The 26,104-nt window shown below is 40.0% G+C and overlaps 1 protein-coding gene across 13 annotated transcripts in view; it reads right to left on the bottom strand.

The window, feature by feature from the left end:
- ZNF770 (zinc finger protein 770) overlaps positions 1-26,104 on the bottom strand; it is a 59,292-nt gene that overhangs the window by 6,438 nt on the left and 26,750 nt on the right. For 2 of the 13 annotated variants that reach the window (XM_053224200.1, XM_053224199.1), the window contains 4 exons: positions 19,895-19,973; positions 10,250-10,549; positions 8,662-8,903; positions 4,720-4,927 (listed from right to left, as the gene is read on the bottom strand). The gene's annotated coding sequence lies outside the window, so the exon portion shown is untranslated. Of the gene's footprint in view, positions 1-3,071; positions 3,444-4,187; positions 4,601-4,719; positions 4,928-5,891; positions 8,631-8,661; positions 8,904-10,249; positions 10,550-19,894; positions 19,974-26,104 lie in introns of those variants that run through there. The other 11 variants (XM_053224208.1, XM_053224207.1, XM_053224204.1 and 8 more) reach the window with 10 other exon arrangements.

The raw sequence follows: 26,104 nt of genomic DNA, 5'->3' as shown, positions 1-26,104 counted from the left end.
TCTCCTTCTCTCTGACCCTCCCCATTCATGCTCTGTCTCTCTCTGTCTCAAAAATAAATAAACGTTAAAAAAAAAAAATTAAAAAAAAAAAAGAAAGTTGAGTGTGGTTCACTCTTCAGACAATATAATAAAAGGATCATTTTGGTCTTGAAGTTAATATGAAGATAAAAATGCTTCCTCCAATATCCCCCTGTAGGACATATGCAAAAGTTTACCAGGTATTTTCACAAAAACCTATCTTCCCTTTTATCAGAAACCAATGTTCTTCTAATCCTTTTACTACCTTAAATAAGGGGATCAGAGATTTAAAAAAAAAAAAAAAAAAAAGCTCCTCTAGCTTTCTCATCTAATGTATTTTCTCCTTGAGATCAGAAAGATGATCAATCTACCAGAAACTCCACGTTCTTCTTTCCGTCAGCTGATCTGGCGAATATTCAACATATATGCTATTTGCTATTAACTGCCTTTTCCTAGAAGACACCTTAAACACAAAGGCACAAACACACCCACTGTGGTTCTCTTCAGCAATGTGAATTAGAAACATGGAAAAATTCATTTACTGAGCAAGTATCTTCTACCAGTTGCTTTATCTCTGTTTTTCAAAGTATACATCGCTACCCGCTAATGGATTATGAAATCAATATAGTGGGTTATGATCAGCAATTTTGTTTAATAAAAAGTAGAATATATCAGATTGTATTACAAATAGTAAAGATAAATACGGTTTTGTGAAACTTCTGTATAAAGATTAAGAAAGTTTGTGAAAGCTGTTCCTGGTATTATCTCTTCAGACAACACTAGACAGAGGAACCCACAACAAATCAATTACTTTATTCAAAGTAACCAAATAATCTATTAGGTAAGATTGGGGCCCACAGGATGAGACAGGATTACTAAGGAAAGCAACAGTATCTGATTTTCTTCACTTGGCCCATATAACCCCCCAAATTTTTCAAAAGATTTAATTAGAGGCCAAATGGAATATGCCACACTAGTCTATGCAAAATAAAAGACTCTGACTACAAGCCACTATATTAATTTACAAAATGTACTATATAACGCAGATATCCATGTTAGCGACAATCAGCTGTTGGTGCTATTAATATGCACTTTCACTACACGGAGTTACTGGTGAACAACCTCCAAATCCCTAAACATGCTAACACAGCAACAGTTTGGGGTATTAAAATTAAGTCATGAATCCAGTAAATTGCCAAGAACTTGGCAATTTATTTCATTCCTGTCGAGCTATCAGATGTCAAGGTGGTCAATTAGGACAATGAGCCAAAATGAAAGTAATAATCAAGCCTTTATTCACTTACTGCCACAGTGCAAGCAAAAGGCAAAACAAGTACTGGTTCCCCAGGGTGCATTAAACAGAACTACACTAGGTGAGGATCAGATGGATGCAGTGCACACAATCATCTCTCTGCAGAGGAGGCCAGAACAAAAAGGCTTCTGCCTCCTCATGGATCTGTGGGCCAGGGGAAGACGAAGGAAGGGAAGACGAAGGAGTGGAAAGGTCCTGAGTCAAAATGGAGAAAAGTACCTCAAGCAAGTCCCTCCCCCTACCTACCCAAAGAGGTCTTGGTGGGCACGGAGGCACCTGGGAAATACTTCAGCCAAGATCTTCAGAATGGAGGTACCTGAGCCAACAATGCAATCTAGCATAAGCCTGGGTAGCAGGAGGGAAGGAATGAGTCCTTGACTGCAACTCCCCCCAGAAACTGGCCATGCACAAGTCTGGTGTGAAGAGGGCAGTTTCCTCCAGAAGGCCAGCCAGCCAAAACCATGCAATTGTCTACAGTCGGGCCTGAAAGATCACACAAAGGATTCTGGCCTACAGCCGACCTCCTCGATTCCTACTGTATAGTTTTCCTCTTTAATAGTTTCCATGGAATACTCTTGAAAAAATCCCACACTTGCATCACATACAACAACCACCTCCGATTCTAACAGGGTTCCTATGCCAGAAAGTGTCTATGGCTGATCACCTACCACTAGCACTAAAACTGTATTCTGTTGTCACTTGCCTTCACACCATGTGGGAAAGCACTTACTGGGAGCCCTGTACTGTTGGAACCATTGGTGGCAACCAGTGATCTCATCTGCTATTTATAAGCCATAGCTTCGGGATCCCCAATGCTCCAAGTGCAATACCCTATGTACTTACACAGGGTGCATATTAATTTGATAAAGCTCCAAATCCCACTTCAACTGATTCTGTGCTCTCAATTGATATTTTTGTTGTTGGTAATCCCAAAGAAGAAACAACCAAACAAACAAAACCAAGCCAACACCATGTTCTTTTTTCTATGTTAAATTGAAAATTAAAAAAAAAGTAAACCTCAGAGGTTCAACCTGAAGATTATTCTGACAACTGCAAGACAACACTCTATTGGAAGACTGTAAAAACCGATTTATAAAATTCCAAGACGCTTCCCGGCTGAAAGCCTGTTGGTTTTTTACCCTTACCTAACACCATCAAAGCGAAATAAGGATCTCACAAAAAGCAAGTGAACAAAAAAAGACCAGAGAGAAACTTGGATCACTTCCAGCTGGGGAATAATCTCTGGCGACATTGATCACAACCTTTCCTCCTTTGTGGCCGCTTCTGCCCCACTTCCCCTGGCCCACTCTGGTGGCCTTGAACCCTCACCTCTCGTCCCAGAGGGGCTGAAATGGACAGAGGACCCTGACATCTGGCCGTCGCCCTAATCGTCTACAACCAATAAGCACCTAGGGGGTCCAGCCGAATCCAGAGACTGCAAAATCCCACACTAGGAAAGGAAGGGTGAAAACTGCTTTGGCCGCAGCCAGGGGAAAAATGCCACAGGCGACTCGACCCACAGCAGGGGAAAAGCATCCTTTCTGCGCCTTCCTCTAGGAGACAGACTGCCTTCCCCCACGAGACGCAGTCGGGAGGCGGGGAAGTGGAAAAGGAAAGGGGGCTGAGGTCTTGGCGCCCCCGCTATGGGTCCCCGGACACCTTGGAGAGATCGAGGCAGGCCCGACCCTTCCCGAGGATCGCTCCACCTCACACACGGACTCCTCAAGTCCTCCTCACGCACCTGGAGCTGGCACGGACCGGGTAGACGCGCACCTCAGGGCCCAGACGCCGCGAAGGCTGCGGGTGCACGTCCGCAGGGCTGGCGCGGCGACGGGCTGAGCGCGCAGGCGCGGCGCTCGGGAGCGCCCAGGGACGCCGTCCGGCTGGAAACCGGCTCCCCCCACCCCAGGGCCGCCCTTCCTTAGGCGTGGTCTGCCAGGGGGCTGGGTGGTGGTGGGTGGGGGCTCCAGAGGTGGGTCCCTACCCCCAGCGCCGCCCACGCCGCCGTGCACTCGCGGGCGGAAGAGAATAGACAAGTGGAGAAGGGCGTTTGTTGAGATGGCTCTGACAATTCGAGGAGATGGATTAAAGTGCTCAACATAGTGCCTAGAGCGTAGTAAGCCCTTAAATAGCTTTATTATGTATTACTTTTTATATTAAACACAACTTTATAAAGTGATAGGATCTCATTTTAAAAATGAGCAAAATGAGGCTGAGGCGATAAGAAACACACCATGTCACACAGCTGATTGATGGTAGAGATGGAATTTGAACACAGGTAGGCTAGTACTAGGCCTGCACTTTTAATTCACAACTTCTTCCAAAATTATAGATCATCTCTGTATTGTATGTGGACACAAGTAAGGGTTAAATGTTGTAGTTAAGTTACAGACTTGGGTGGCACATTATTATTGAATAAGATGTTTAAGATGTGAATAAGATCTACCCGAAATTTTAAGTACAGAAGACATTGGAAAATTATTGTGGATTTTTGCAGGTTCAGACTGTAACTGTCTCAGCTTCAGAGTTGAGGTCATGAGGACAGGTAACAAGCACATTTTCTTTCAACTGTTTGTAACTTCCTGCATTACTTTTCAAGGACCACTGACAACAAAAATGGTTATTTCTAATGTCGATATACGTTCCTCTATTTAAAAAGGAAAAAGTTGGGCCAGTGAAAAGTAAGTGTCTATTTTCCGTGTGGTAACATGAGGAAATGGCTAATAGAAAATAAGCTTTTGCTTTTTATATAGCAACCTTGGAGGAGTCACATTTGGAAAAGGTTGAAGCCCTTACTTTCAACAGAAGCAGAGACAGAGAGAGGAGGGGAAAACCTTTAGGTGACCTAAGTACTAACCCCAGTATGGGGACTGTATGTGTTCAGATAACCCTTGGGGACTTGCTCCATTCTGCAGCTTCTCCTGGAAGTTCAGCTGACTAAACCATGCAAACAATTGCATCCATCACCAGCCACATAAATCCTCAGGAAAGATATGCAGACTGTGAGAGAATATTACGTGAGATTTGGAACCAATGGAGGATGCATTGCCTGCAAAATACATAGGCCTTTGCACCAAGAGCCTGAATTTGGAGTGTGGAACACAGATGAGACATGAATAAGCAATTCTCCAACGCCACATACCCTACATCATAACTTTCCCCCATTCACTCTGAAAGCCATCTCAGGAGCCTTCTGGGGGAAAAGGAGAAGCTATCACAAATAGGTCATCAGAAAGATTTCACTGATTAGGTAAGATTTGAATGGGGACTCAGCAATGGGTACAATATGGATAAACAGAAACTGTAAGGGCAGGATAGAACATTGTAGGGAGGGATGGTAGTAGTGACAAGGAAAAATGGCAAGACATACATTTGAGTTAGTATCTTACCTCTGCAACTTACTAGTATATGTCCTCAAAAGTTACTTAACCTTGGGGCACCGGGGTGGCTCAGTTGGTTGAGCATCTGACTTTGGCTCAGGTCATGATCTCAGGGTCCTTGAGTTCGAGCCCCACGTTAGGCTCACTGCTGTCAGCACAGAGCCTACTTCAGATCCTCTGTCCCCCCTCTCTCTGCCCTTATGCTCGCACTCTCACTCTGAAAAATAAATAAAAAACATTTAAAAAAAAAGTTATTTTACCTTTCTGAATCTCAGTTCCCTCATCTGTAAAATGGGGATATAATTAATCATTCATTGGCATATGAATAAATCAATCAACCAATGACATATCCTGTACAAAACGCGAAAGATTCATTTCTTAGTATATGAAGTCCTTGACGTCAATGTAGTTTTCAGCTTAGAACAACGTACAAGGAAGTACAATGTGATAAGAGAAGATATGTAGAGGGCAGGAGGGAGGAGGAGGAATGTCTAAAGCTATCTGGGGCTTCAGGTGGAGACTGTCTTTGAGCTGAGGCTTTTTTTTGTTTTTATTTATTTTTTAATGTTGATTTTTGAGACAGAGAGAGAGACAGAATGTGAGCAGGGAAGAGGCAGAGAGAGAGGGAGACACAGAATCCGAAGCAGGCTCCAGGCTCTGAGCTGTCAGCACGGAGCCCCACTTGGGGCTCTAACTCACCCAACTGCGAGATGAAGACCTGAGCTGAAGTAGGGACACTTAACCAAATGAGCCACCCAGACTCTCCTGGATTCTACAAACTTTTAATTAATCATTGTCTACATTCCAGCTGTCATTCCTCTATTTCAGGGAATATGAAAACCCTTTTTTTTCTGCATTACCCCCAAATGTCTTTATTTCTTGTGGTACGTGACACTCACTGAGGGTCCTAAGAGGCAGTCCCCAGTTCAGATCTATGAGAGACCCTGACTCAGTGGAAGTAGCAGTCATAGAAGGAATCTTTCATCAGCCCTGTACTGAGTTGCATTGTGTCCCCCCAAAAAGATGTGTTCAAGTCCTAAGCCCAAGAACCTGAAAATGTGACTTTATTTGGAAATAGGGTCTTTGCAGATAGAATTAAGGATTTTGATAGTAAGTGATCCTTGGTTTGAGGTAAGCCCTAAATCCAATGATGATTTGCCTTATAAGAAGAGGAGGGGCACCTGGGTGGCTCAGTCGGTTGAGTGTCCAACTTCAGCTCAGGTCAGGATCTCATGGTTCATGAGTTCAAGCCCCACATCCATCTCCCTGGCGCTGTCAGCATAGAGCCCGCTTCAGATCCTCTGTCCCTCTCTGCCCATCTCCCACTTGCGCTTTCTCAAAAATAAATAAAACATTTTAAAAAAGAAAAAAGAAAAGGACACAGAGACACACACAGACACGCAGAGGAGAAGGCCATGTGAATAATGAGGTTTTGGGGTAATAGTGGGTGGGGTTCGTGGCGTCCAGAGCTGACGGCCAAGAAAGAATTCTTGAAGACGTCTTTGGTGCAAAAAGATGACTTTATTAAGGCATGGGGACAGGACCCATGGGGACAAAGAACTGCCCTGGAATCCTGTGGAGAGACTGGTTATATATTTGGGAGTTGGGGGAGGTAAAGTCCAGGCGAAGTTTCTAGTGAGATTTTCATATGCTAAAGAAGACTCCCAGGATAGTGGAGGACTAGCTATTGTCAAGCTAAGGTGGTTTTCCACCTAGCAAAGCATTAGCATTGAGACAGTAGGGAGTTCCTGGAGAAAGTTTTACTCTGCCAGCCTCAAGTATTTGTCAATGGGCTGCAGGTTATAAGGAAATTTAGTTCTATCTGCCATTTCCTTCTGCCTGTGTTTCCCACATCACTATGAAGGGGTGATGTTGGGGCTCTAGGAAACTGAACTTGATAAGACTGCCTTTTTCTTGTAATTTGCTAAGATTTTTGTAAACTGATGGAGACTCAGGTCCTTTAGTTTTCCCCCTTTCCTTTGATCTGGGGTAGCCAGGAGAACCAGAGGAATATCACACATATCCCACCTGGGGGTGGGAGTGGGGTGTTGGGGGGGGGTGGTTTAAGGCCTGTCAGCTTGCCTTATGCTCCCTTATCATGGAGACAAGAAGCTGGAGTGACACAGTCAGAGGCCAAGGAGCCTCCAGGCTACTACAAGCTAGGAGGGGCAAAGAAGCATTCACCCCCAGATCCCCAGAGGGACCTTGGACCTGCTGAAACCTTGATTTCAGTCTTCTAGCCTGCAGAACATGAGAATAGATTTCTGTTGTAAACCATGCATTTTGTGGCCCTTTGTTACGGCCATATGAATGATGAGGCTTTTGGGGTGATTGTGGAGTTCATGGGGCCTGGAGCCCTGAAAACTGATGTAAGTTCAAATATTTTTATTTATTCCCTTGACATTTATTGAGCACACTTATGTGCCAGGCAGAGAAACAAGACAGGCAAAGTCCTTGCTCTTACGCACAGCCTACATTCTGATAGTGATGGTGATGGGAAAGATAAGAAATAAAGAAACAATAAATAAACAAGATAATTTCTGATGGATAAAAGGATTATTGGGACAAAGAGAAAATTGAGGTGTCTGAGTGATGAGGGAGTGTGGGGCAAGCTGAGGGCAAAATACAGGCTGGCACCCCACCCCCACCCCGGGTGGAATATGTATGATATTCCTCGGACACCCCTGGCTACCCAAGAACAAAGGAAAGGGGTTTAAGTGCTTGCCATGATGATGTGGGAAACTAAGGCAAATGGAAAGTTAAATTCCCTTACTGCCTACAGCCCATTGACAAGTCCTTGAGAATGGCAGAGTGACCTCCCTCTAGGAGCTCAGCTGCCTCGATGATGACACTTTGCTAGGGGCAAAAGAGAACCTTAGCTTAACATTATCCCAACCTTGAGGATCCTGTAAGTCTACTCCCTTTATCTCAACTGCCCCAAGATATATGCTGACACTCATACTCCATGCTTATGCCCCCCCCCCCACATATATATCTGAAGGGTCTCATGACTGAGGTTTTATTAAGCAGTAATAAAGGGTGTTTCCCTACCAACAGCTAGCCCCTCAACGTCCTGAAAACCTTGCTTCCAAAATACTTTAGAGACTTACTCTATCCCTGATCCCCTTCCAACCTGAGGGTATATAGTGAATTACCTGTCACAACCCCAGTGCAGCTCTTCCTGTCCCAATGCTGTAATAAAATCACCTTTTTTGCACCAAAGACCTCTTCAAGAATTCTTTCTTGGCCATTGGCTCCGGACTCCCCCATCACCCCAAAACTACATCATGAGGACTTCTTTAGATTAAGTAGTCAAGGAAGGTCTCTGAGGATGATGAGGGAGCCAAAGTCAAGCTGAGACCAAGGCAGAAGCTAACACCCCACAACTTCCCCTCCCCAGGTGGGATATGTGTGATATTCCTCAGGCACTCCTGGCTGCCCAAGAACAAAGGAAAGGGAAAAACAAATAACACAAATAAATTATCACAGTCATGCGGGACATGAGTCTCCATCAGTTTACAGATGTCTTAGTAAATTACAAGAAAAAGGCAACTTATCGATAGCCTAATCTCCAGAAACCTATATACTCAGTTTCCAGGAGCCCTAATATCACCCTCCCCTCCATAGAGATGTGAGGAACAAAGGCAAGAAGAAAATGATAGATAAAATTAAATTTCCTTATAACCTGCAGCTCATTGACAAATATTTGAGATAGGCAGAGTATAACACTTCTCTAGGAGCTCCCTATAATCTTAATGTTAATGCCTTACCAGAGAAAAAAATAACCTTAACTTGACTTCCAGTATCTTCTTTAACATATGAAAGTCCTTTCAGAAACTTCTCCTTTGCCTTTACTTGCCCCAACTCCATAGTATATAATCAGTCACTCCTCACAACCCCAGTGCAGCTCTTTCTGCCCATGGTCCTGTCCCCATGCTTTAATAAAATCACCTTTTTGCTCCAAAGATGTCTCAAGAATTCTTTCTTCGCCATCGGCTCTAGAGCCCCACCACCACTCCAAAATTGCATCGAAGAGATGACATCGAGCTGAAACCTGAATAATAAGAAAGAGCTAGTGATATGAAGATCCGTCAATGGGAAGGGTGTTGCAAGCAATTGATCCAGCTGGTGCAAAGGTCCTCAGACAGGCATGATCTCGCTGTGATTCAGGAACTGGTAGGAGGCCAGGGGCTCTGAAATGACATTCAAGGAGGAAGTGTTACAAAATTAAATGAGCTCAGAGAACAGAGGAGTCAGATCTTGTGTAGCCTTGTAGACCATGGTAAAGGGTTTGGGTTTTATTCCAGATGCAAGGGAAAGCACTTGGAAGGGTTTAAGAAGGTCTGATTTGAATTTTTAAATGATACCTACAGCAAGTTGAGTTAATTGAAGGAGTATGGAGAGATTGCATTGTGTCAATTTAGCTAAACTGGAATTAAGTTTCCCAGAATTCCCTTCCCTGCATGGCTCAGAGTTGTCGAGCCTCACAAAAAGATTTTTTTGTTTGCTTTTTGTTTTTAATTTACATTCAAGTTAGTTAGCATATAGTGCAACAATGATTTCAGGAGTAGATTCCTTAATGCCCCTTACCCATTTAGCCCATCCCCCCTCCCACAACCTCTCCAGTAACCCTCTGTTTGTTCTCCTTATTTAAGAATCTTTTGTTTTGTTCGCCTCCCTGTTTTTATATTTTTGCTTCCCTTCCCTTACGTTCATCTGTTTTGTATCTTAAAGTTCTCATGTGAATGAAGTCATATGATATTTGTCTTTCTCTGACTATTTTTGCTTAGCATAATACCCTCTAGTTCTATCCATGTAGTTGCAAATGGCAAGATTTCATTCTTTTTGATTGCCGAGTAATGTTCCGTTGTATATACGTGTGTGTGTGTGTGTGTGTGTGTACCACATCTTCTTTACCCATTCATCCATCGATGGACATTTGGGCTCTTTCCATACTTTGTCTGTTGTTGATAGCACTACTATAAACATTGGGGTGCTTGTGCCCCTTCGAAACAGCATACCTGTATCTTTTGGATAAATACCTCATAGTGCAATTGCTGGGTTGTAGGGTAGTTTTATTTTTAATTTTTTGAGGAACTTCCGTACTGTTTTCCAGAGCGGCTGCACCAGTTTGCATTCCCACCAGCAGTACAAAAGAGATCCTCTTTCTCTGCATCCTTGCCAACATCTGTTGTTGCCTGAGTTTTTTTTTTTTTTTTAATGTTTATTTTTGAGACAGAGAGCATTAGTGGGGGAGTGGCAGAGAGAGAGGAGAGAGACAGAATCAAAGTAGTCTGCACATTGTCAGCCCAGAGCCCGATGGCAGGGCTTGAACCAATGAGTTGTGAGATCACGACCTGAGCTGAAACCAAGTCTGATGCTTAACCGGCTGAACCACCCAGGCAGCCCCAAGTACAATTCTGTACACTATTTGGAAGGTAGAAAGAAGCAGTAGCCTATTGTTTTTACACTTGGAAGATGGGAGCAGAGCACAGGCACCTTTGCAGTAGATTTACATTGTTGTAATCTGCTGACTCACCCTCCTGGCCTGGGGCAACATCTGGCCCACAGCTCCTTCAGCTCCTGCCAAATTTTACCCTTCAGCTTCTCGAAGTCCTGGGCCAAGAGCATATTCAGTCCCATGACTAAGGGCATCAGCTTCTCCTGTGGGACACATGCCCTCATCCAAGTTGGAGGATTGGAAGTGATGAGAGACTGACAGTCTTTCCGATTCCAGTCCATCCTTGTAGCTGTGTAGAAGCTTACCCTCCAGATTCCAGTTGATTCTCACATCTCCTTCTCCTCCTTCATATTCATTGCCCCTTTTAAGTGCCAGAGCCTGGGGGGTGTGGGGCACATACACTGTTTTATCAGCTTCTATAGTTGTGTGAGGCCAAAGCCCTATAACAAACTCATGTATATATAATATATACATATATATAGGAATTTATGTATATACTTTATATTTATTATGTATCTATATGTAAATATTTATAGAGTTATATAATGTGTATATATTTTAATATATTTATATAAATACATTTTATGTATTTAATATGTGATATATATTTTGTATATTTAAATTATATTTTATATTTGAAATATGTGTTATTGTATATAAATATTTATTATATATATGTATATTTTTTAAAGAACAGAACTTTATTAGGTTTGTTTAGCACACAGTAAGCTCATAAATTTGAAAACCATCTGTTTCTCGAGATTCTCACATCTGAAGCTCTACTCCCAATTCTTTCTCTGTCCCACATAGCCTACTCTGTATTTGGTAACTCCTCCTGGCTATCCCACTGAAACTTCACAATCAACATGAACCAAAATTCATTTATTATTGATTATGTCCTCTGAATATCCTTTAAATTCATTCACATGTTTCACATTAAAATATGATCATCATTTTCTCTCTCTGTGTCCTGGATTTTTCCAACAAAGCCTCATTTGGAATTTGCCAAATCCAAATTTTTTTCTCTTCCCTCCATGTTTTACTCAGAAACTAGAGTGGTCTTACTACACCCCAATTAAATCGTGTCAATCCTCTATTTAAAAATATCTCGAGTTACCCATTTTTTTGTGGAAGAAAACTCAAATGTCCTAACTTTTCTTCAAAGCCTTTGCTTTTTTAATTCCAGTATAGTTAACATACAGTGTTATGTTAGTTTCAGGTATGCAGTATAGTGATTCATCAATTCTATACATAACTCAGTGCTCATCAAGGTAAGTGTACCCTTAATCCCCTTTACCTAGTTCACTTATTCCCCCTACCCCCCTCTGGTAATCATCATTTCTTCTCTGTGTTTAAGAGTCTGATTTTTTGTCTCTCATTTAAAAAAAAAAATAGTTATTTATTTTTGAAAGAAAGAGCGTGAGTGGGAGAGGGGCAGAGAGAGAGAGAGGGAGACACAGAATCTGAAGCAGGCTCCAGGCTCTGAGCTGTCAGCCCAGAGCCTAATGCAGGGCTCAAACCCATGAACCGTGAAATCATGACCTGAGCCAAAGTCGGACGCCTAACTGACTGAGCTACCTACAATGCCCTGTTTGTCTCTTTTGTTTGTTTGTTCATTTATTTTGTTTCTTAAAATTCCATATATGAGTGAAATGATATGGTATTTGTCTTTCTCTGACTGATTTATTGCACTTGGCATTATACCCTATAGATCCCTTCATATTGTTGCTAATGGCAAGATCTCATTCTTCTTTATGGCTGAGTAATATTCCATATTTTTACATATACCACAACTTCTTTATCTATTCATCTATTGATGGACACTTGGGTTGCTTCCATATCTTGGCTATTGTAAATAATGCTGTAGTAAATATAAGGGTGCATATACCTTTTTGAGTTAGTATTTTTATTTTCTTTGGGTAAATACCTAGTAGTGGAATTACTAGATCATATCATAATTCTATTTTAATTTTTTTATGCTATAAATTCTGTATTAAAAAAGTTCAAATAAACATTACACCACAAGAAACTAGAAAAAGAAGAAACTTATCTGAAATTTAGTAGAGGAAGGAAATTACAAAGAAAAATCAGAAATAAATAAAATAGAAACCAGGATAAACAATAACCTAACATTGAAAGAAAGAAATGACTGTTTTTTTCCAAAAAAATAAACAAAATTGGCAATACTTTAACTACATTAACTAAGACAATACAAGAAGACTCAAAAACTAAAATAGGAAATAGAAAACAATACAATAGATACCACAAAAATACATAGTGTGATAATAAATTACTATAAAGTTATGTACTAACAAATCAGATAACTTAGGGGAAAAATCCAGATAATTGCTAAAGTCGTATAAGTTACCAAGATTGAATCATGAATTTTGAATCCAAGAAATAGGGAATCTTCTTAGACCAATAACAAGAATGAAAGTTGAATTAGGAATAAAAAATCTCCCAGCACAGCAAAGCCCGAGACTACATGATTTCAGTGGTGAATTCCACCAAACATTTCAAAAAATAATTAATGATAATATTCATCAAAATTTTACAAATAATAGAATAGAGGGAGCACATTCAAAATCATTCTATGAAGCCAGTACTACCCTGAAACCAAATCATGATAAAAAAACAATACAAGAACGAAAAAGTCTACTTTGTCCCATATGAGTATTGCTACTCTGGCTTTCTTTTGACATCCATTTGCATCATAAATGTTTCTCCACCCTTCACTTTCAATCTGTAGGTGTCTTTAGGTCTACAGTCTTTTGTAGATAGCATTTAGATGGGTCTTGTTTTTTCTATGCATTCTGACACCCTATGTCTTTTGATTGGAGCAGTTAGTACATTTACATTCCAAGTAATTATTGATAGATATGTATTTAGTGCCATTTTTATTACTTGTTTTGTCATTGTTTCTGGAGATTTTCTCTGATCCTTTCTTGTCTTTGTCACTTTTGGTCTCTCCTTTGCACTCAAAGAGCCCCCTTTAATATTTCTTGCAGGGCTGGGGTGCCTGGGTGGCTCAGTCAGTTAAGTGTCAGTTCATAATCTCACAAATCATGGTTTTGAGTCCCACATTGGACTCTGTGCTGACAGTTCAGAGCCTGGTGCCTGCTTTGGATTCTATGTCTCCCCTCTTTCTCTTCCCTCCCCTGCTCCCACTCTGTCTCTCTCTAAGTAAACATTAAGAAAAATTAAAAAAAAATATTTCTTGCAGGGCTGGTGTAGTGGTCATGAACTCCTTTAGTTTGTGTTTGTCTGGGACACTCTTTATCTCTCCTTCTATTCTGAATGATAGCCTTGCTATCATTGGGTAGAGTATTCTTGGCTGCAGATTTTTCCCATTTAGCACTTTGAATATATAATGCCACTGTCTTCTACCTTAACAAATTTCTGTTCAGAGATCTCTAGCTAGCTTTATGGATTTTCCCTTGTAGGGTAAGGACTTCTTTTGTTTTGCTGCTTTTAAGATTTTTTTCTTGTTTTTGTCTTGGTGTTGGCCTGTTGTGTTATTTTGATGGTAGTACTCTGTGTCTCCTAGGGAAATTTTCAGCTATTATTTCTTGAAAGAAATTTTCTGCCTTCTTTTCTCTCTCTTCTTTTTGGACTCCTATAATACATTATTACATTTGATGGAGTGACTGAGGTCTCTAAGTCTATTCTCATGTCGCATAATTCTTCTTTCTCTCTTTTGTTCTTTATTATTTTCCATTATTTTGTCTTCTAGGTTTTGTCTTCTAGGTTACTAATTCATTCCTCTGCTTCTTCCAGCCTGCTATTCATTGCATCAAGCCTGTTTCCAATCTCATGTATTGTACTCTTCATCTCTGATTGATTCTTCTTTAAGTCTTTTGTCTCTGTGGTAAGGGTCTCACTGATGTCTTCTATTCTTTTCTCAAACCCAGTAAGTATCCTTGTGATTCCTTTCTAATTTCTTAATCTTCTCAAGAACTTTGAAAGGAAATATTTTTGTCCCTATTTATGCATTAGGAAACATAAAGACTTAGAGTTTAGTTGACTTGTCAAAGTCATGCAGCTAGTGAGTGTGGGAGTAGGTTTCAAATCCAGATTTGTCTTGACTCCAAAACCTGTATTTTTTCTATTGTGCCATAATATAAAATATGTAATACAATGTCTACAGTATATTTGGTGCTCAATATATTGTACTTTTTGTTCTTATTTTTTCACTTGGAGTCAAATGCTTATGTATTTTAATATATTTATATAAATACATGTTATATATTTAAATATATTTTAAATATATTTTGATGTGTATTATATATGTATTGTGTGTGTGTGTGTGTGTGTGTGTGTGTATCCTTCCTTGTGGTTCTGCTTCCCTGACTGAACACCACTGAAGCAGGGACAAAAGTGAAAGCTGGTACACTTGTTAAGAGACCAATACCATTTAGTCCAGGACCAAAGATATAGGATGTCATCATGGAGATGGAGAGAAGTTTACCAATTAAGAAATGTTTTGAGGGCACCTGGGTGGCTCACAGAACTCAGGGAAATGCTTACATACATTTAGCGGTTTATTAGTGGATATGATAAATGAGAAAATGAACAATCAGATCAAGAGCTATCCGGGGCAAAGTCTGGGAGGTCCCTTAGTGAAGGAGCTTCTGTCCTCATGGAGCTGGAGTATGTAACCCTCCCGATATGGATGTGTACACCCACTTGGCAGCTCTCTAAACCCCATACTTCTAGGATTTTAGAGAGGCTTTATCATGTTGGCATGACTGATCAATCATTAATTCTACTTTCAGCCCTTTTGCCTCTCGGCCCTCAGTACTAGGGCTGAAAATCCCAAGCTTCTAATCATGACTTGGTCTTTCCAGTGACCAGTCCTCATCCAAGAGCCATCCAGAAACACACTCAGAGTCACCTCGTTAGAACAAAAGATGCTTGTAGTACTCCTATCTCTTAGGAATTTATATGAGTTTTGGGAGCTGTGTGCCGGGAACTGGAGACAGAGACCAATATATGTTTTTTTATATTATCTCATGATAGATATATATTGGGTGCCTTCATGTGTAGTTGTATCAAGCCCCACCCTTGGAAGGACTCCACAGTTGGTTTAATGCTCTGCTGTTGCCGTCTTGAAATTCTTGATAATTTTTCAATGTGGGTCCCTGCAAATTTATTTTTTATTGGGCCCCACATAATGTGTAGCAAATCCTGATCATCTATGAAAAGTGAAAGAAAAAGAAGCTCAAGGATTAAACAATACTATGGATGGTAGTGCATCTGGAAGTGGAATTTGGGAGAGAAATCAAGAATTTTGATTTGATCATGTTAACTTAGATCTGCCTTTTAGACATTGTGATAAGCTATTTATTGATTACTTCCCCAGCATTCATTTCCCTCTTTCTGATTCCTGGCTAGACCCTGTTTCCTGGCCTTGTGGTTAGGGTTTGATTGTCTCTAGTTCCAGCCATCCACATGCTGTCCTAGCATGGCAGGCTCTGCCATGTAGGGGCAAAGTAATCAACTAAGCTGAGTTGACTAGAGGTCTTTGTAATTTCCTTTAACCACAGATTAAAGAACAAGGAGAAGTCTGACTATTGAGAAGGAGAGGCAAAGGCTGCAGAAATGGAGCTTAAAGTGTTTTTTTATTATTGTTATTATTTTTTATTTTTATCCAAGGCCATGGATACTTGTGGGAGAAACCGCTTGTTTTCCTAGTATCTATCCTTGCCATCTTCCCATGTAACAGACCTTCCACTGTTTAGCTGAGTACATGGTTTCCTGGTATAAAGATTACATTTCCCAACCTTCCATGGAGTTAATTATAGTCATATGATTATATTCTGTTTAATAGCCTATAAGGGGATGTAGTGTATGCAATTTGCTGGACATATCCTTAAAGAGAGGGGGCATGCAATGTCTCCTCCCTTCTACTTTCAGATTTCTAGAATTTGAATGCATCGACAGAAACACCAGTAGTAAGCAACAATAGGCATCCTGGTCCTTTGTCATCATGGAGCCATGCCGGTTCTGGACTATCTACCTCTTTTACAAGAGAGCTAAATACTATCTTAGTTGAGATAAGACCATTATTCCCCACTATTTTGGATTTCTGTCACATGCAGATAGCATTAATCCTCAATGATACAATATCCATATAATCAATTCCTTTTCTTTTGAGGTCACCTAAATAGTGAACTGTTGCAAAAAAAGTCTCTACTAACATTTTTTTCTCATTCAGGCCATGTGCAATTTAGTCTACACACACACTGAAAAATCTCTATTCAACCCATATTTTGCTTTGTCTTTTAAGTCCTCAAAAAAATATATAGACACTTTACTAGAATCTATTATTAAAAACACCACTACTTTCTCTAGGGAAGCAGCAAAAATTAATCCACATTTTTCTGGCACCAGCTCACATGTCATAACCCTTGTTTAAAATTAACCCAAACCATTAAAGAATGCAGAAAAAACTCTTTTTGAATTACACAGTAAGAGCTGCCTTCTGAGAAACTGAAATAGGTGAGTTTACACGTAGTCTCAGATAAGGTGACCAAATATCTAAAATTGGCGAAGACAGTCCCAACTCCCGGATGGCTGGCTGTTCTGGTTTCTGTCTCAGCACACGTCCTGTGGTTTTGACCTGATGTCATCCTACTTTCAGACAGGAATTTCTGCCCCTACTCGGGCAAACAAGTTACTGAAAATGGAGAGAAACAACATGAAAGTGGAAATGGCCAAAAAACTAACTAAACTTTGGGTGCAGTTTTGGTTAACATTTTGATTCTTTGTTTGACGATGTTTGCAAGCATTTGTCAACAAATATTGTTCAGTTTGGGGTCTTTCAAACTATGTATAAGATGATACATTTCTAGGGTTTGATCAGTATTTTTAAAAAGTGGTATTGACTACAATAAGCTACACAATGCCAGAATACATTTCACATATTAAAGATGAGTATTTTTCAAAAATTTTTGTTTATGTTTCGTCTGTGAGTCTTTGGTGCAAGAGGGTGATCAAAAGAGGTTTAAAACCCACCAAATTTTAGTCATGTAGGAGTACACTCACCCATTGTCTCTTGAATCATGCAGCAATATTAAGAAATTTTAAACATTTCATTCAACATATATTTGACATATGTAACATTAAGCATACTTGTGACTCCATCACTTCCCCAGATAGGGCTTCCCTTAAGCGCCATTCTTACCCAAGTCTTCCAAGGCTGTTCCAGGGTCTTTATGGGTGTCCAGGTCTGTGGGATGGGAACTGTCTACAGGGGATTGGTCAGTGGACACTTCAACCTTGAAGTTCACTGGACAGATGGTATTTAAAGACTAAATTGAAGTTAGCCAGTTGGACAGGGAGAAAAGGGAATTCCAGATAGAAGGAGCAGTATATGTTAAACAGAAAAAAGAAAAAGAAAAAAAAAAAAAGAAAAAAGAAACAGTAGAGTGTATGAGTCACAATCTCTTAGATGTAATTCTGAATTCCAAAAAGTTCTAAGAGCTGAAAGCATTGGGCAAGAAAACCAGATTCAGTCTGAACTCATTGGTGTGCTGCATTTGTCAAATGAGTTCAGATTGTTTTTTTCATACTACACTGACATCCTATCAGTCTAAAATATGGTTATAGTTCACATAATGTGTATTTGAGTTCTAAAAGAAAAAATCATAAAAGACCAGTGCATTAACTATTTATTTATCATTCTTTCAGAAACTATTATTGTTTTTCTTAAGTTTTGATAAAAATAAAACCTCAAAATTCATAGCATTAGCAAAATAGGAGTCTACTAAAGATAACACAGTGATTTATGCATAATTATGGGAGGACTAGTGCCTAAAGTGGTTATATGACATATCTCAGGAGGCAGTTTGTTAAATTGATACACTGCTTATTTATAATTGACTATTTCTTAATCTTTCTCCAGTTGGTGAATGGTTTCCTTATGCTTGCTTGTGCTTTAACTCGTGCATTTGATGAATCTTACCTACCGCAAGCAAGTAGAAGTCTATAAAGTAAAAAAGATTATCTCCTTTTCACCACTATCCCCTCCCCCTTCTGCACATATTCCAGAGGTAACCATTTATTTTTATTAAAGTGTATTTATTTTGAGAGAGAGAAAGACAGAGGAGGGAGTGGGGGAGGGGCAGAGAGAGATGGGGAGAGAGAGAATGGCAAGCAGGCTCCGGGTCATCAGTGTGGAGCCCAACACCAGGCTTGAACTCACGAAACCGTGAGATCATGACCTGAGCCAAAACTGAGTCTGACACTTAACTGACTGAGCCACCCAGGCACCCCCAGAGGTAACCACTCTTGAGAGGTTCATATATATTCTTTCAGACCATTTCTATTTGTATGCAGACATGCCTTAGGCCACAGATATTCAAGAACAAATATTGTTTCTTGTGTCATTCTCTCACAAAAATGGCATGATACTGTGAAAGCATTCTGCAGTTTGCCCTCTTCACTTAATGGGTTACACATATCTTTTCATGGAAATATGTGTAGATCAACCTGATTATTTTTAGTGATTGCCTCATGTTCTATTGCATATGGATGTTCTTTAATTTTTCTAAGTTTATTTATTATTATTATTATTATTATTATTATTATTTTTTTTTTTTAAGAAAGGCAGACTGCCACATGCAGTGCCTCATTTGGATATGTCTGGAGTCTTGGAAGCTTAACTACCCTCTGTTCTCCTACAAATGGACCTTGAGAACTTCTTTGGAGGTTCTGGCAGGGGAGCACAGCTACTTGTATACCCTTGACCGAAGAACGTCTTCCTCTATTGGGGAAGGTCGTCCTCTTCCACCGAGCACGCAGCTTTGGGAGGGACACACATGGAGCAGTGAGGAAGGAAGGGGACACCTGCCTAGCCAGCCAGATCACCGGAATCAACCCTGGCGATCAATGGGGTGACAGATGTTGCAGCCAGATCGCCTTCACATCCTAAGTTTATTTATTGACGTGGAGCTCCATCTCATGACCAGGAGATCATGACCAGGAGATCATGACCTGAGCCAAGATCAAGAGTCAGCCCCTTAACCAAATGAGCTAGCCACCCAGGCACCCCGGATGTTCTTTAATTTAACCATTCTCCTATTGATGGGTAGATAGGTTCTTTTTATGTTTTTATTAAATAATCTTTCAGATTAACATCCCTGTACTACTTCTTAATCATACTTAAAGGGCCTTGCTCTCCAATGTCCTTGGCCAAAGTATATATTTTGTAGGAATTGATACCTTCTTTTCTCTTAAACCAAAATCATGCGTGTTAACCTGTAAATACAGCAACAAAAAGCATTTTGTTGATTTTTTTATGAGAATTATAAAGGTGACTAAGAGGGCCATTAATATCTTGTTATTGACCCCTTTAGTTCACCAATCTCATCTTCTTAAGCAAGATCATTCTGGAGATTACTCTTAAAATTTTTTCCTTGGTGTTCGCTTCATCATATCTTTTATTGTAGGACCATCTAAGAAGCACAGATCTGAGAAAAACCATCCAGGTTAAAGAGGTGGAAGTTGCTAGAATTTAAAAGCAGTGTTTCCACACTAGAGAAGTGACCTGCTACATGGCCATGGCACCAGGACATTTTCTAATTCTTTGCCTCCACCTCTGCCTCGAATAATGACCTACTCTGGAAAGAGGAGGGTGTGTTAGCTGGTACCATGGGCTCTGAAGTCATACTCCCCAGGTTCTGCCTCTTATTAGCTCTGGGGCTTGAGCAAATGACTTACCTCTCCATGCCTCAGTTTCTTCATCTGTTAAAATAGGGACAGAGATAGTGATGATGATATGACCTACTCTGTAGAGTTGCTATAAAAAAATCAAAGATTAGTATTTGTAAAGCACTTACAGGGCCTGGCACATAATAAGCTCTATATAGGTATTTGTTGAATAAGAATGGCACAGTGTTAAAGGCACTCTGGTTGTTTTTAGTTTCCTAAAGAAGCAGCTCATGAAACTTTCCCAAAGCTCAAATATAGCTGAAGTTGCCCAAAATATGGTATGAAAAATCTTCCTTCTCCTATTCATCAGCCCCTTCACGGTAGAGGTTTCTCTTTCTCTATTTAGTGCTCACAAAAGTCCTGTATTTCAGTGGTCTGTTCTGGATGGCCAAACCTCTAATGAGAAATGATACCTTTTTTAGGTTAAAAAGAAGATGGGCTGATATTGGGTGTCTGCTTTCTAGACAGTTGTTAGAGTATTCTTTGTGTTCAAACAAAAAATTCTTATAAGAAGAGGAGCTTTGCAAAAACACATCATAGAAGAAATTGAGTTAGATTTCAGAAACATAAATACAGTGAAAATTGTCTGGATTCACAGGAAATCTGTGACTGTCTGAACGTAAGAAATTTATATGAAATTCACTGACAATAAATATTTACACCTCACATTTTCAGATTTTAATATGACAACTATCAGAGATACATTCGATGTTTATTTCTATAAGAGCTAGATTAGCCAAATCTGACATTTTACAAGTTTTTTGTTACTGTTTCCTTCCCATCCCAAACCTGCCATTTTCTGCATTTTGATCAATTACAAAGCATGTAAAGTCAGGTGTGAAATTCGTTTCCCTTAATATAATTAGTTATATATACAGGAGGAAAGGGCCACACCTTCTGGGGAGCTTCCGTATTCTCTGCAGTAGTTTGTAGCTTTGGGTTGAACACTGTGACCAAGCAGTTTCATATGCTTGGTATCATGCCGTATCATGATTTGGTTTCCCAACAAAGTTGAATGTCTTACTTCCTCATATTATCACTAGCAGGATTCGGGGGCTTGGTGCCAGCTTTAAACCCCAGCTTCAGCACAGCATTATACTTGTAGGACTGTGGGTGGGATTTCTAATACTGAAACAGGGAGGGACAATTTGCATGCTGTGGGTAGTCCTGAAGTACCGGTGGAGATTTGGCAATCAAGCTTTCAGACTTTGATGAAAACACTAGGGAGGAAGCTGTAGCAGATACAGCTGTAATCAGTTTATAATTGGGTATCTATGTGTTTGGTTTTTGTATACTTCACCTTGTTCCCAGAAGTCAAACAGTGCTCCTGTGATTCCTCTTCCAGGACAGCATTAGGAAAAGATGGAGTTCTCATTCTTTTCTTTCTCCATGGCTGGCTCAGGCCTGTGCTTAACTCTGTGATAATTTCTTTTCAGACTCAAGTTGCTCAGGCAACTACACTTTTTGCTCTCTAACTTGACCCCATTTCCTGATGAATGGGCTTTTCATTTTTTCCCGGAGTCCTGAGTCCTACAGGTTTTCACATTCCGCAATTTTCTCTGCTAAATAGCTCTAGGCATAACTGCTTAGAAAATCATAGGCAATCATAAAACCTTAGAGTTTTAAGGAAATTTAGAGATCATTTAATCCAACCTCTTCATTTTACAGTTAAAGAAATTGAGTCCCCAAGAGGGTGAATAACTTGTTCGATGTCATCCAGTTAATTTTTAAACTGGGTAGAATTTTCCTGAAGCTAACTTTTTGAATTGGGTAGAACTACAACTAAAACCATTTTAAAGGGGGCATTTTAAAGGGCATTTTAAACCATTTTACTTTTCCATCTTGATCCTTCTCAGCTGTCATATGAATATAATTTATAGAACCAAATTTACAAAATCATGACTCCTAATCCTAACAAAACACTGTGATGTGAGAAATAGTGAAATGAAGTTTGGAATTACCATGATTCTCAATAGATCATTTAGTATAACTATGGTGTCAGATGTGGTAGTTACTTGAGGGTTGGCTAGGCTCAAGGAGATTGTTTTGCTTTACCTAAGATTTTTTTTTAACGTTTATTTATTTTTGAGACAGAGAGAGACAGAGCATGAACAGGGGAGGGGCAGAGAAAGAGATGGAGACACAGAATCTGAAACAGGCTCCAGGCTCTGAGCTGTCAGCACAGGGCCTAATGCGGGGCTTGAACTCACGGACCGTGAGATCATGACCTGGACCGAAGTCGGACACTCAACCGACTGAGCCACCCAGGCACCCCTCTTTTTTTTTTTTTTTTTTTTTTTTTTTTTAACGTTTAGCTTTACCTAAGATTTTATTTTGGGGGTATAGGTGGCTCAGTCAGTTGAGTGTCCAACTTTGGCTCAGGTCATAATCTCTTGGTTTGTGGGTTCAAGCCCTGCATCAGGCTTGCTGCTCTTAGCACAGAGCCCACTTTGATCCTCTGTTCCCCTCTGTCTCTGCCCATCCCCCATTTGTGCTCACTCGCTCTCTGTCAAAAAATAAAAATAAACATTTATAAAAGATTTTATTTTGGTGGGGAGGGAGTTGAGGGTATATGGACCAACACATGTAGAGAGGAAATAATGTCAACATGGGCATCAGTTTAGGCTCAATAATCTATTGTCATTACTGTCAATAAAATATCACACATTATGCCTGTAAGAGCATAACTCTAGTTTGGCAATATGAAGACCAGACAAGAGATTTTAAATTATCTTTGTGTCTAAAACTTGCATCTAGCTAGAGCCAAAGAAGAAAAGTCTGAGGCTTCTCCATGCTCTTTCTATTGTCCACTCATTCCAGTTAGTGAGTTCTCCAGTATGGTCACAAGTAACTCACAGAGTCTTTGAAGAGCCACTCTTCTTTGCTCCACTATCCTACTCTGTGCAAGACAGCGTGTCTCACAAGCTGGCCCATCCTTGACATTTGTGAGTCTGAGGCAAAGGTGCAAATGGTTGGTTGTTTCCAACCTTCCCCTTATCTCAATGGGCCACATACCCTTCCATTCATACTGACCTCAAAGAAACTTGTGTATAAGTGTGTAGACTTCACCCTATGTATCCAAGCTCTGTCTGCAAGTCCGAAAACAAATTGCACAAATAGTCACCTCTTGGCCTTACTTTGCATAACACAGCCTGCCATTAAGAAGACAGACAGGTGGGGCACCTGAATGACTCAGTCGGTTAAGTGTTGGACTTCAGCTCAGGTCATGATCTCATAGCTCATGGGTTCGAGCCCCATATTGGGCTCTGTGCTGATAGCTCTGAGCCTGGAGCCTGCTTTGGATTCTGTCTCTTCTCTCTGCCTCTCCCCACTCATGCTCTCTCTCTCTCTCAAATATAAACAAAAATTTTTTAGAAATTAAAAAAAAAAAAGAGGACAGAGAAGAGCAGAATCCCAAGGAAGTACCAGAAGGAGGCTCAGGGCTTCATGAGCAAGGAATTTAAGGTTTCCTGGGTAGGGAGAGCTTGGTCTAGAAGAAGGAGAGCAGGTTCCAGGAGGGCAAATCCTGACAAACCTGTCACCTTGTGGGGAGGAGGAAGGCAGAGGAGGGCTAAAATAGGACCTAAAGCATAGAACCCAGGAAAGAAGCCTTGGTTAATTAGATCAAGAGCAGTACTACCAATAAGAAAACTCTTGGGCAGAACCCTCATACAGGCATTGTCTCTTGTGTAGGACCTATACAAGAAATGGAAGCAAAGATGTTTAATAGACAGAAGGAAGTCACTTCAAACAAGTTATTTTTTAAACAGGCAAGTTTCAAGAGATGTTCTAAAAGAACCACATTGTTCCAAAGTATGTCATGTCAAACTGGAAGAAATCTTCAAGATCATCTAATAAAGATGGAATAGACACCACAGAGACAAGTAACTTGCCCAAGGTTAGACCACAGGTTGTAATGGAGCTGAGCTGAACACTTGTGACTTGTGCTTCCACGTTCTTAGGACTGGATTTTTTCCATGACCTGGTGCTGAACACCATTAAAGTATAACTCTAAGCAACGTGGAAGAAGAATGGACACAGGATAGCTCTTCTACTGTCAGTATATCTTTAATGATGTGACAGAACAGCAAATAGCAGTGTTTCTACAGAAACCAAAGACTAGTTAGACTTTGAAAGAGAAAGAGAGAGAAAGAGAGGGAGAGAGAGAGAGAGAGAGAGAGAGGCAACTGAACTGGGAAATCAGGTGAAGAAAGAGGGGAAGTATGTAAGGGCTGATGTCTTGGTAGTGATGCTGAGTAGCAGAGAAACTTTATCTTTTCTTATGAATCAAAACCAGAAAGTGATGTTATCCCTACTGGGTGATCCATTTGGGGAAGTTGGTGTAATGAGGAAAGGTAGAAACAAAGAAGGGGGCTGTAGGGACTCTGAATTACCCCTTCACCCCCATTAACCCCCACTTTGGGACTATATATATAGTTCAATTCATACCCTCCTAAATTGTCAGTAATATTTACTTTAAATATGAAGACCAGTAAATAAAATGTACTGAAGTGCCAAGTATGATCTAAGTATTGATTAATAGTTTTAAGACAAATTAAAGTTTGGTCCATGAAAAAGAGAATTATGCTGGAGTCCAGAATTTATATTCCAGTCCTAGCCTTGAAGCAAACCATTTAACCTCTACAGTTCTGTTTTCCCCAAGGTATACAGAAAATAGGAAGTCTAGCTCTTAATATATATGGCAACCAAAAATAGGGGGAGAAAACCCAAGTGTCCAGTAACAGGGAAATAGATTATGGAATATTTATATACTACAGTACTATTAATATTAGAAATTATAGTTTTGAAAATGATTAGCAATATACTAACAAGTTATAATATAAGGTTAAGGGAAAAAGTATGATTCAGAAACTATATCTACTGAATTATGCCAATTTTATAAAATATATGATGATAAACTACTTGAGACAAGTACATCAACATGTTAATTTTCTTATCTCTAGGTGGTTATTAGAGACGAGTTTTTAATTTTCTTTACGTGGTATTTTCACTATTTTCCAAATTGTGCCTAATGAACACATAGTATAGTAATTTTTTTTAAGTTTTTATTTTAATTCCAGTTAACAAGCAGTGTTATATTAGTTTCAGGTGATTTAGCACTCCCCATACAGTGCCCAGTGCTCATCACAAGTGCATTTCTGAATCCCCATCACCTATTTAACCCATCACTCTACTCCTTTCCCTTTGGTAACCATCAGTTTGTTCCCTAGAGTTAAGAGTCTGTTTCTTGGTTTGTACAGTATATTAATTTTGCCATTAGGAAAAGATGTTTTTCATAGAAACAATGTACTGTAGCCTAATTCATAAGGATGTTGTAAGGAAAATGGAAATAAGTTTAAAACTGAATCCTGACAAATGTGCTAAATAATCTAAGTATTTATGTTAAAGGAAAAAAAATGATATGTCTCCATGTGCAACTTTTTTTCTTAATAATAAACAGATATGCCTGTAAATAATTAAAAGTCACTTTCAGTCATTAAAAGAGCACAGTATATATGCCACTACCACTTCAGAACTCTTTGTATATGCTAACCCCGATGTGTAAGGAAAAGTCAAATCGACCTCGATCCAGTCATCAGGAGGGATGGCCAGTTTTTTGGGAAAGTCTTTGTGCTGGAGGTGGGGCCTCAAACAGGGGTGGAGGGGTGTATAGACAGACTCCTTTTTCTAGAGCTTTAACTTCAGCCCCTTTCTCGTGGGCAATGACCACTCTCTTGTCATTCCCCATGCAAGTTGCTAGTAAGTTAGAGGAGGGTTAAGATAGGTTCTTGGGAAATAAAAAGGCAGCAAGTAGGGCTGCAGATGGGGCTTGTAGCGGAATGAGAGTGGCATTCCCAGTAAGGTAAAACCAGGTAAGATAGGTGACTACTTTCATCTACAGACTATTGTGTCCAGTACTTGCTAGTCATGCTCTCATTTAATCCTCTAATAATATGAGATAAGTAATGTTATTTCTTTCTTCTCCTCTTCCTCCTCCACCGCCTCCTCCTTCCTCTTTTTTTTTTTTTAAACCTGAGAAACTGAAGCTCAGAGAGAGAGGAAAAAAAAAAACCTCTCAATCTAAGATCACACAGCTAATAAATTCTGGAGCTACAGTTTGAATTTAGGTTTTACTGGCTCTGAAATTTGTGCCTTTTTACCATAAAGTCCAATGAGTCCCAGAATTTTTTAACATCAGGCTCACTCAAGAAGAATGTT

Source organism: Acinonyx jubatus, chromosome B3 (assembly GCF_027475565.1).
Source record: "Acinonyx jubatus isolate Ajub_Pintada_27869175 chromosome B3, VMU_Ajub_asm_v1.0, whole genome shotgun sequence".
NCBI classification, from domain to species: Eukaryota; Metazoa; Chordata; class Mammalia; order Carnivora; family Felidae; genus Acinonyx; species Acinonyx jubatus.
Note: the sequence above shows the minus strand (reverse complement) of the source record. Positions and strands in the feature narration are given on the sequence as shown.